The 10509-nt window shown below is 36.7% G+C and overlaps 1 pseudogene; it reads left to right on the forward strand.

Moving 5' to 3' along the window:
- Positions 1-1601: 1601 nt before the first annotated feature.
- The window catches only part of LOC103737495, a 12455-nt pseudogene continuing 3547 nt past the window's right edge, over positions 1602-10509 (forward strand).

The raw sequence follows: 10509 nt of genomic DNA on the forward strand, positions 1-10509 counted from the left end.
ATAGGAATGCAAATTTACTCAAATCTATTTTTACAAATCAGAAAGATCTAGGTGTAATAATAAAATAAGAAAATTGTATGGCATTCCTATAACTGTGCTATGCTGCTCTTTCTCTGCTAGTTTTTAAGGAAGTTTCTGAGAAATGAATTTATAAAGGGATTGTTATGTAAAAAAAACAGATTAACAATGAAATCTGGAAGGAAAATAATCCCAGAAATAGGGCCAGATTATGTATAAGTGAGTGTCAATTAACAAGAGCAAGGACTCTATAAGCAATTTTTTGAGACAATCTATGAATGTCAAAATAAGCTAAAAGCAGAGGTAGCTCATCAAAGGAAAATAATAAATTTAAAAAAACTCAAAATAAGCTTGCATATTTATAAATAGATAATCTTGAAATTCAGTGTAGTGACATATAATTGGAAAAACTTGGAACAAACTCTCTGATGTAAGAGAAAACTAAAAATGTTAAAGGCATTGGAAGATGAGGATAAAGGTCACATAAATTTGGTTCTGTAAGGAAACACATTCTTGAAGAAGAAAGTTCACTAAATAAAAAAAAAATTCAAGATTTAGAATCATAACACACAAGATTTTTGGACCAATTATTCTTCAGTATCATATTCATTAATATTTATATCATTAATTCTTTTTAGCTTTATATTTGTTTTTGTTTTTAAATTTTTATTGATATTTTGTATATTTCATACAACAGTACTTAGACTTCCTCTGTCCTTCATGCCACCTCCATTCCCACCCCACCTGACTGCATGCATTCTGCTATTCATGTTAAATCTTACCCAGTCAAGCATTTGTACCCAGATGTTCTTGGGTGCAGATTCACGCCAACTCAATCAGACAGGGACCCCATAGAGGAGTGAGGAAAATGGGCCGTGGGCTGATCCTAGCCTGGGAGCTGTTGGAGACTGATTACTACTGGGCAAGGGGAAGTAGACCGTACTTACAATCTCTAGATAGTCTGACTAAACACCTGTAGATGAATTAGCACACAAGAATTTTACAGAACTCAAGAACTAAATTTACAGATTGAAAAGCAAGAGAATATATCCAGAAATATTATATTAAAAAGTCCAGGTAGCAAAATTCTGGAAGAATGTCACCAGAGATAAGGCGCTGATCAGATTCGCCTCAGACTTCTCAACAACTTACAATGGGAGCTGATAGAGAACAAAGTCAAGGACAGTATGAGAAAACTGAAAGCAAGAGTCAACAGTATCATAAGCAGTGAAATGCAACATTTAAAGACAGCAGCCAAATGATCCATTCCTGCAGTAAATAACCCAACCAAGAAAGCAAGAAGTTTCAAAATCATCCTCCATGCTTCTTGTACAGGACAGCCCTCTGCCAAGCAATCATCTTCCTGAGTTCAGCTGTGCCTGCCTGTAAAAGATCAGCACAACTGGGCTTGTTGACTGTTGACAAATACTCACTGAAGGAGGTCAGGTCAGGGAGGGTTAGGAGACTTTCACCTCAATTTACGGCCACACCTCCCAAGCCCATGCTGTGGAAAATTCCTTCCTAATGGCACATGGTCTCAGGGAAGGGCTAGATTAAATATGATGAAGGGGAGATACAAAAGAATGAGGAGCCTCCAACTACGCAGCTATGGAGAAGCTTTCATGAATGTGAGGTGAGGACTTTAAAGCAAGTTCTTATGGGGAGAGCACCCACACTCCTGTAAGTAACCATTACTCACCCACTGCTCTGCCAGCAAGCCCAGTACACTCACTATTTATCCAGGGTAAACTTTGGTGAAATTGTCTGTAGGTTTGTTGTTAGGAACTTGGGATAAGGGGATGGACATTTTTTACATCTCCCCTAGTAAGGAGTTTTAGCAACAATGCTAAAAACTCAAAAATAAAATAAAAATTCCACTAGTAAGTCAAATTATTAGGTGGGGAGGTCAGTGAAAGATATTGAACCTACATTATTGATTAGCGTTGTGCACAATCTTTCAATTTATTAGCATGCATTTGTGTCAATAACTATTGTGATAAAATAAGTTCTTGCAATGTTTACATTTCTTTCAAATTATTTTTATGGCTTAATAAAATAAATGTTAAGATACTTTTCTAAAAGATTGGGGAGCTGGCTTACTCAGTAAAGTGGCAGCTCCATAAGCATAAGGACGTGGGTTCGGGTCCAAGCACCCTCACAAAAGAGAGGGTAGGGTATCCATTCTTGTCCTTGTACCTATGGTGGAGGCAGATGTTACTTGGAGCTCATTAGCTAGCCTGTCAACACGTTCAGAGAGAGATTTTGTTTTAAAAAAAATAGAATGAGGTGCAATGAAAAAGTCTCTGACATCAAGCTCTAGTCTCTGCACACACACACACACACACATACACACACATGTATACATTCACATGTACATATCCACACTTTCCACACTTACCACACACAGAGAAGTTAATAGTAAATGGTGTATTTCTAGGGCAATCTCATTCTAAAAGTTATTTATGCCAATACACTATTCTCCTGTATAGAGATTCTCATCTGATGTGTCTGCTCATGTGCTTTAAAATGGTTACGTGTTCTTAACCAGTAACTATCTCTGAGTAGTTGATAAAATTTTTAGACCTAGTTTACTTCTTGCTTGCACATTCCCATACTTTCTACATTATTTAAAAAGTCATGCTATATTATTTTCAAAATGATATAATTACATAATTAGTATAACTGTCAAAATAATAAGACATCTTCATATGTATGATCTTATTTGTGTTTGTAGAACATAATCTGAATAATAGATGAGAGGAAAATTACTAAAATTATCAGTCTGATTGGGATGAGGAAAAAAGAATAGGGACCGTTTTAAGATTCCATTTTATATATTTAATTTGCCTTTGATGGATTATCAAGTACATTCCTGGAGTTGCCACCATTCATCTACGTATACAAGTATATTTCCTTTTATGGTAGGAACTATAATTTGTAAGATACTATGTTTCTCAGGGTGCAAAGATACAATTGAAGTGCATTGGTGATGATAACTATAAGGAAGCATCACTTGTACATCATATCTCAAATTTGAAAATGCAAAATATGAAAAATTAGCATCTTGTAATTACAACAGTATTATCCCCTCTCCTCAAGACTATTCTACAAAATGGGTTTAACTTGGACTGGAGAGATGGTTCCATGGTTAAGAGTGCTTACTGCTCTTCCAGAGGGCCTAAATTCAGTTCTCTCACCTACATCAGGTGCAGCTCACAACCACCTGTAAGTCCTTCCAAGAGATCTGACTCCCTCTTCATGCCTCTGCAAGTGCCTACACTCACATGACATTTACATACACACACACACACGATTAACAAAAATGAGTATGATTGTTTTTTTTTCATTTAATAGAATCAACATTTTAAATAGCAATAGCACTGAAATGCTGATGTTAATATCATCACCTAAATTTACTGAACACTTACTTATCTGAGGAAAAACTATACAATATACTCTCCATAGATTCTTGCTTTGTTTTGCACTGTGTCCTGTGCTATTTATTTTCGTGATCCCCATTGTACCAATAAGGGAAACACTATCCTGTTAACTAATAGGATAATGCATGACTTCTAAGGGACTGTTCTGTATTCAGAAATAAGGAATAGTTATTTTTAATCACTATCTTTCATTTAACAAAATACACTTTCTGTAATGTTCAAGAACTATAAAAGCATACCTGCACTGCCTAGTGAGTGACAACCAAATGTGCAGGGGGGTGCAGGTTTGATTTACACATGTTGTTCTGTTATTATGGAAAGTATATTCATTACTTTAATGTTTCTTTGATGAAGAACCACAATTTAACATTACAAACTAAATGAAAATAAATAAATTGGCTAAAAGTTCTTGAGAGTACATACCAAGATCAAGAAGTTAGCAGACCTAGTCGCTTCTAAAGACTATAAAGAAAATCTATTCCACACTGTCTGCTTGCTTCTGTTGGTTTGCTGGTAATTTTCAGTGTTCCTTAACATCAGCTTAGTGACTCTATGACTCCATTCTTGTTCATATTATACTCTCATTTTACACATCCATTCTTCAAATTTTCCCTTTTTCAGAAACAACCGTCACACTGGGTAAGAAAATTGCTATTCACCAGTACAACCTTATCTCAACTAACGAAACATGTAGTGGTCTTATTATTTCCAAATCATATTCTTAGATACAGGAGTGAACATTTAATACCTGAATTCTAATGGAACAAATCTAACTCATAACAGTGAGCAAATTATAGCCACATATTTAAATTTCCTTAAATGAAAAGTTGTTGCCTTATGTATATTTAGTAGCAGAAATAATTTAATGTTTATAATCACATAAAATTACATGATATGCATCATGGGATAAAGCACTCTAATCACTTCTAAACTATCTTCCTTTTGTCAGGACTGTTGTCCATCAGACCTGTGCCAATGACATTCCAGGTGGGGACATGCCTGATGGAAAGAGACATGATTGTGACCCTAGAGACAGTGATGAGAATACGTACATTCTGAAAGTACATAAATTCTGTTTAAATACATCTAAAGATTAAACATTTGAAATGGTTATTTTTCATGTCCAAGATGTATTAGTTACTTTTCTTGTGTTGTGATAGTACACCATGACCAAATAAACTTTTAGAAAGAAGAGTTTATTTGGCTTACAGTTTCAAAAGGCTAAGAGGCAATAATGGCTGGGGGTGTAGGGGGTGGTGGTAGAAGAGGCAGCTAGGGCATAAAGCCAAGAATTCCAAGAAATCACACCTTCAAGCAGGCACATGATGCAGAGAGTGACTAAAAATCTGGCAAAGTTTAGGAATTCTCCAGGCCTGCTCCAGTGACGTGCTTTCCCCAGTAAGGCCACACCTCCTAAATCCTCCCAAAGCAATACCACCAACTAGGGACAAAATGTCCAAATATTTGGAGTCTATGGGAGATATCCTCATTCAAATCACAGCATTGCACTCCCTTGCCCCCATTGGCTCACTGCCATATAAAATGCAAATACATTTAGTACACCTTCAGGAGTCTTCATAATCTTTACCAATCTCAATACTATTCAAAAGTCAAGTCCAAAATGTTTTCTGAGACTCAAGGCAATCTCTTAGCTGTAAGTCCCTATAAAATCGAAACACAAATTACATACTTCCAACATACAATGGAAGTTAATGCACATTTCCATTCCAAAAGGGAGGAATCAAGACATACTGAGGAAATACTAGACCAAAACATAATTGAAAACCAGCAGAGCAAACAGCAAATTCAATAGCTCTGTATATGACTTAGGAGGCTTGGTTTCCAAAAGACTTAGAACCCTTCCAACTTTGCTGAATGCAGCATACATCTCTCTCTTGGACTTTTATCACTCTCTGTATGCAGATCTCCTTCATGTGTGTCTCAGGGCTCTAGTGTCTCCAGCATCTTGGGGTTTCCACAGCCAACCAAGTTTCATATTCATAGCTTCATGCAATAGCCTGTCAAGGTATTTTTCATGAACGCCCCTTACTGCCTGGCCTCACTGGGGAGAAAGAATGGATGACCCCTTAAGTCTTGCATCTTTCCTGCCTCAACAGCCAGCACCACAAGAACGACATGGCCGAATTCGGCTACAAGCCTTGGGTAGGCTCTCACCCAATTCATCCACATTACCAGCAGCTTTTATTAATAGCAGTTTTCTTGGAGCAGGGACAACTTAAGCATTTTCCTTTCATAAGTTGGAAGCTTAGCTGGATTTGATCATTCCCTCCAAACACTATTTCCATTGTTTAAATGAAAGTCTATAGGTCTCTCTTAAGGGTGCTAATCTTATCAAAGAGAGCATCTCCTTCAGTAGTACATGCTTTGGTTCCAAAATTAATTTCCTATTGCTCTTTTTTAATACAAACTTTACATTCTGCATTTCTTTCTGTCCCATTGTCTCCTTTTCCCTGTAGATCTGTATAATATTCACCATTGATAACTGTGCCACCATTTCTATATTAGGCTGTCTTGAAATTTTCCCCATTAAAGAAATTAGTTCATTACTTTTCAACTTAGCCTCAGTCTAATTTTCAGGCTGTGTATAGACTCCAGCCAGACTCTTTGCCAAAATAGCTTAGATGATATTTATGTCTTTATTTCCCTCTGAAACTACTTTGCCCTTAAAGCTATTGTATTCTAGGATCCTACTAGAGCTGCCTGTTAAGTTCTGCTTAACAGGCATTCAACTGCTTTTCTAATCCAAACTTCCAAAGACATCTATATTCCTCCAAAAACCCACATTGTCAAGTTCTTCACAACAACAGCTCACTCTCTTGTACCAACTTCTGTATTAGTTACTTTTTGGCATTGTGATAAGGCACGATGACCAAGGGAAGGTTTAGAATGAAGAATGTATTTTGTTCAGTTCCAAAGTGGTACGAATCTATAATGGGGGAGGCGGGGCATGGTGGAAGAAGGTGGTTGGATCAGAAAGCTGAGCTATCAAATCTTCAAGCAGACAGAGTAAAATGAGTGGCTGAAAATCTGACAAGGTTTCCGAGTTTTCCAAGCCTGCCTCCAGTAATCTGCTTCCTCCAGCAATGCATAAGCTCCTAAAACCTCCCAAAACATCACCACCAACTGGAGAGAAATTGTCTGAATATGAGTTGGAGAGGTGGCTTAGGGGTTAAGAGAACCTGCTATTCTTCCAGAGTACTGTGGTTCTATTCCCAACACCCACATGGCAGCTCTATCACCCTCTTCCAGACTTTGTGGGAGCTACACACATACCAGTATACATACAGGCAATCCAACCACTTGTGCAAATAAAAATAAATAAATCATTGAAAGTAAGTGGAGCCTAAGGGGAACATTCTCATTCAAACCAACACAAGAATTTATATCTAATTTTCCATATTACATTTTAGTTTAATTCTAGTTTAATACTTGGAAAACTAATATATAGCTATTCTTCTAAGAACATAGAGTAGACCCAAATCTTAATGATAACAAAGAAAACAGTGTTTTGCATTTTGCTGCCTATGCCCAAATATATGAATATTAGCAATGCTGTGATTAGAATCAGCCACCTTAATTATCTGGAATCACAGACTTCTCTTGAAATCAATGGATCAGCACTCATTAATGCTTCAACCATAATTCCTTTTTATGTTGTAATAGAGAGTGTTATTTTTACAGGGTCCATGTATTGGTATGCAGATATCTCTTTAGTCCATTCCCTGTCTATCAATCAGTGTGAGTGTCCCAATTCCTGTCTTCACTCCTACATGTTTAGAACCACTTAATATTATCTTATTTAGAAAAGAATCTTTGCTAGTATAATTTAGTTAAGGATTTTTAGATGAAAAAGTTAACCTGGATTAAGTTATCCCTAGCACCATCAAAGTGTCTTTCTAAAGGAGGTAGAGATTGTATACACATAAGATGTATAAGGGACCAAGAAGCAGAGGTTGGAGTGATGTGGTCAAGGGATGCTGGTGACCAACAATTGTGGTTCAGAAAAGGAGCTCTTTTTACTGCTATTAGTTTCCTGGTTGAGTTTTCAGCATTTTGATTTTGGTTCACTGAAAACAATTTTGGGCTTCTGGAAAAAGGAACTATAAGAAAATAGATTTTTCTGAAACCATTAAATTTGAAGTGATTCATTATGATATATTCATCAATAGTACAGTGTCACTCATTTACTTTGCATTTTCACTTAAATTTCTAAGTGATAAAGAGAATTTGCCATGTAACTGACAGATGTAACCAAAACCACTGTCAATAATAGCAATTCTCAAGTAGAATCATATATCACAGTTGTCTGGTGACTGAAAAACAAATGAAAAGAAGTCAATCCAAGGATACTAGTAAGTTAAATAAGTCTAAAAATTCTAGACATAAATATTTAGATATGCTTCCTTTCCTCCTAATTCAGATAGATGCTATCTGAATATAGCTCTACAAGGGAATAAATCCTTGATGAGGAGACAGGGCCAGTGCTGAGTAGTAAGGATCACACATTTCCTGCTGTTACTTTGTCAGAGGCAAGTCCTGGCAGACTTATTCTCTTACTAGCAAGGACCTCTTCTGGATGACAAGTCTAGACCAGTTTAGATGAGTCCAGAGCCAGACTTGGACTTATCTCACTCAGTTTGTAGCTATACTATACCAGCTCCCTTTCTTCTTTATTTAAATAAACTAAATGAAAATTAGGGGAGGAAGACCTGCCCCATAACACCAGATTAAACTCTCCTTTCATAAATTCCCTTAGTAATGGTGTTTTATCAGAGCAACAGAAAAGTAACTAAGACAGAAATTGGTACCAGAAGTGGGGTCTTCACTGACAACCAATTCCATCTTCTAGTAGGAGCTTGAAAGAAAGTAGTGCTGAGAACAATGTAGCTCTGGAGGGAAATAAAGACTTGAGCAACAATTGAGATATTTTGACAAAGAGTTTGGCTGGAGTCTTCCCAAAGCCAAAAATCATGCCTGAGGCTAAGTTGAAAAGCAATGAACTAATTTCTTTGGCAGAGAATATTTCACACAGTCTAATGTAGAAATTGTGGTGTGACTATTAATGAATATTTTGCAGATCTACAGTGAAAAAGAGCAAATGGGGCAGAAAGAAATGCAGAATGTATAGTTTGGATAGGAAAAGAGCATTAGGAAGATTAATGTTCAAGTCAAGGCATGTGTTGAAGGAGAGTATTTCCTTTAATAAAGAAAGTAAAGTGATTAAGGCAAGGCCTAGAGATTTGCATTTAAACTATGGAAAGAGTGCTCCAGTGCATGACCACACCTAGCTAAGCCTCCAGCTTTTGAAAGTAAAATGCTGGAGGGTTTTCTACTAGAAAACCACTGCATAGAATATCTGTGAGTGTTGATGAAGCAGGCTGGGGTCCTTCCCAAAATTGCAGTTAATCTTGGCAATGTCATTCACCTGGTGATGGCTTTAGAGTCACAAATGATGCAACAGTGAAGGGGTCATGGATTTTTCCTCTGAAGTTTCAGAGAGCTGTCAAGACCAGGCAGCATGCAGCAGGGTCATCCTTGCATAAAAATGACCTTTACAGGCCAAGATGTCCTGATAGAACATTGCTTGAAAATGTGAAGATGAAGCCTGGTTGGCAGTGGAGACCCCACTTCTGATACCAATTCTTAGTTACTTTTCTGTTTCTGTGACAAAACACTATGACCAAGGAAACAACAAAGGAGGCACTTGTTTGAGATTATAGTTCTGGGATAATAAAGGTCCCCATCATGGCAGGGAGGGGTGGTATGGTAGCAGGAAGTGGCTGGAGGAACACTCACATCTTTGAGCAGGCACAGAAAGCAGAGAATTACTGGGGATCTAGCAAGGCTTTAGAACTCTAAGCCTGCTCCCAGTGACATGCTTCCTCCAGAAAGGCCACACCTTCTAAGACCTCCCAAAACAGGACTACCAACTGGGGACAAAAATGTCCAAATACATATTGCCTATATGGGATATTCTCATTCATGGGAAAGACAAATAGTCATTTGACAGATTTTTTAAACCTGTTTAAAGTAATTTAAATTTCTTAAGGACAAAATTCATTCTTAATATATAATTTCCCATCCTTCAAGATAAAGTATATTAATTTTGTATTATTCTTTCTCAAGTGTCCATCTGGAAACTGTTTGTTGCTCCAAAAGATGTTTGATCTGTGAAGTTTGTATACCTTCAGACTCCACCTAGATGCACCAGTTAGCTGTCAAGAGGATATTACTTCAGCTCCTTCAGTAACACTAGTGAGGACCAGTGGTAACACCAGCATCAAATCACAAGCTTAGCAGACCAAAATTGTCACTGCAGACTCTGAAAAATCAATTGCCTTGACACCACAGCATACAAAATTAGGCTATGCCCACTGTGCTACATTAGACAGAATAACAGATGAAAAAATGTATTCAAGTAAGAGCAAGAATCTCTCAGCATAGTAACTCAAGTGTGCAGGATAAAATTGAAAATCACTGTCTCACCAATAGCATTGGAAAGGACAGCTTGAATGCAAAATGGCAAAATAAAAAGTGAAATAAAGCAGGACAGTTTTGCGTAGTGGGATTTACCTGCTTCTTTTTAAGGCCCACAAATTTGATGTTGATATGTGTTATTCCAGTACTAATCTTGGAGTGAAATGACCAAGAATTATAAGTCATAAAAACAAATTTAAATGTATATATTTGAAGCTAATTACAAATAAGTAAATACAAATTTAGTCAGACTACAGCAAAAAGGGAATTGATTCCTCTTTAGGAAGTGTTACTCTAAGATAAGTAAAAGAAATGACTACCTTAAAAGATGTACCTTCATATTTAGCAAGTAATGTGACCAATTCTGATGAAAAAATCACAATCAGAATGCTGGCCTCCACAAAATACTCAACAACTTCTGATAAAGAGAGCTAAGTGTCGAAAACACATCTCTATCTCATTTAAATATTTTTAGTACTTACATATTTTCAGTCATTTCCATATACTTTTAAAAAATCACAACTGTGTTGCATAAATCCAGTATTGTATATAT

Source organism: Nannospalax galili, unplaced genomic scaffold (assembly GCF_000622305.1).
Source record: "Nannospalax galili isolate Female #2095 unplaced genomic scaffold, S.galili_v1.0 scaffold171, whole genome shotgun sequence".
NCBI classification, from domain to species: Eukaryota; Metazoa; Chordata; class Mammalia; order Rodentia; family Spalacidae; genus Nannospalax; species Nannospalax galili.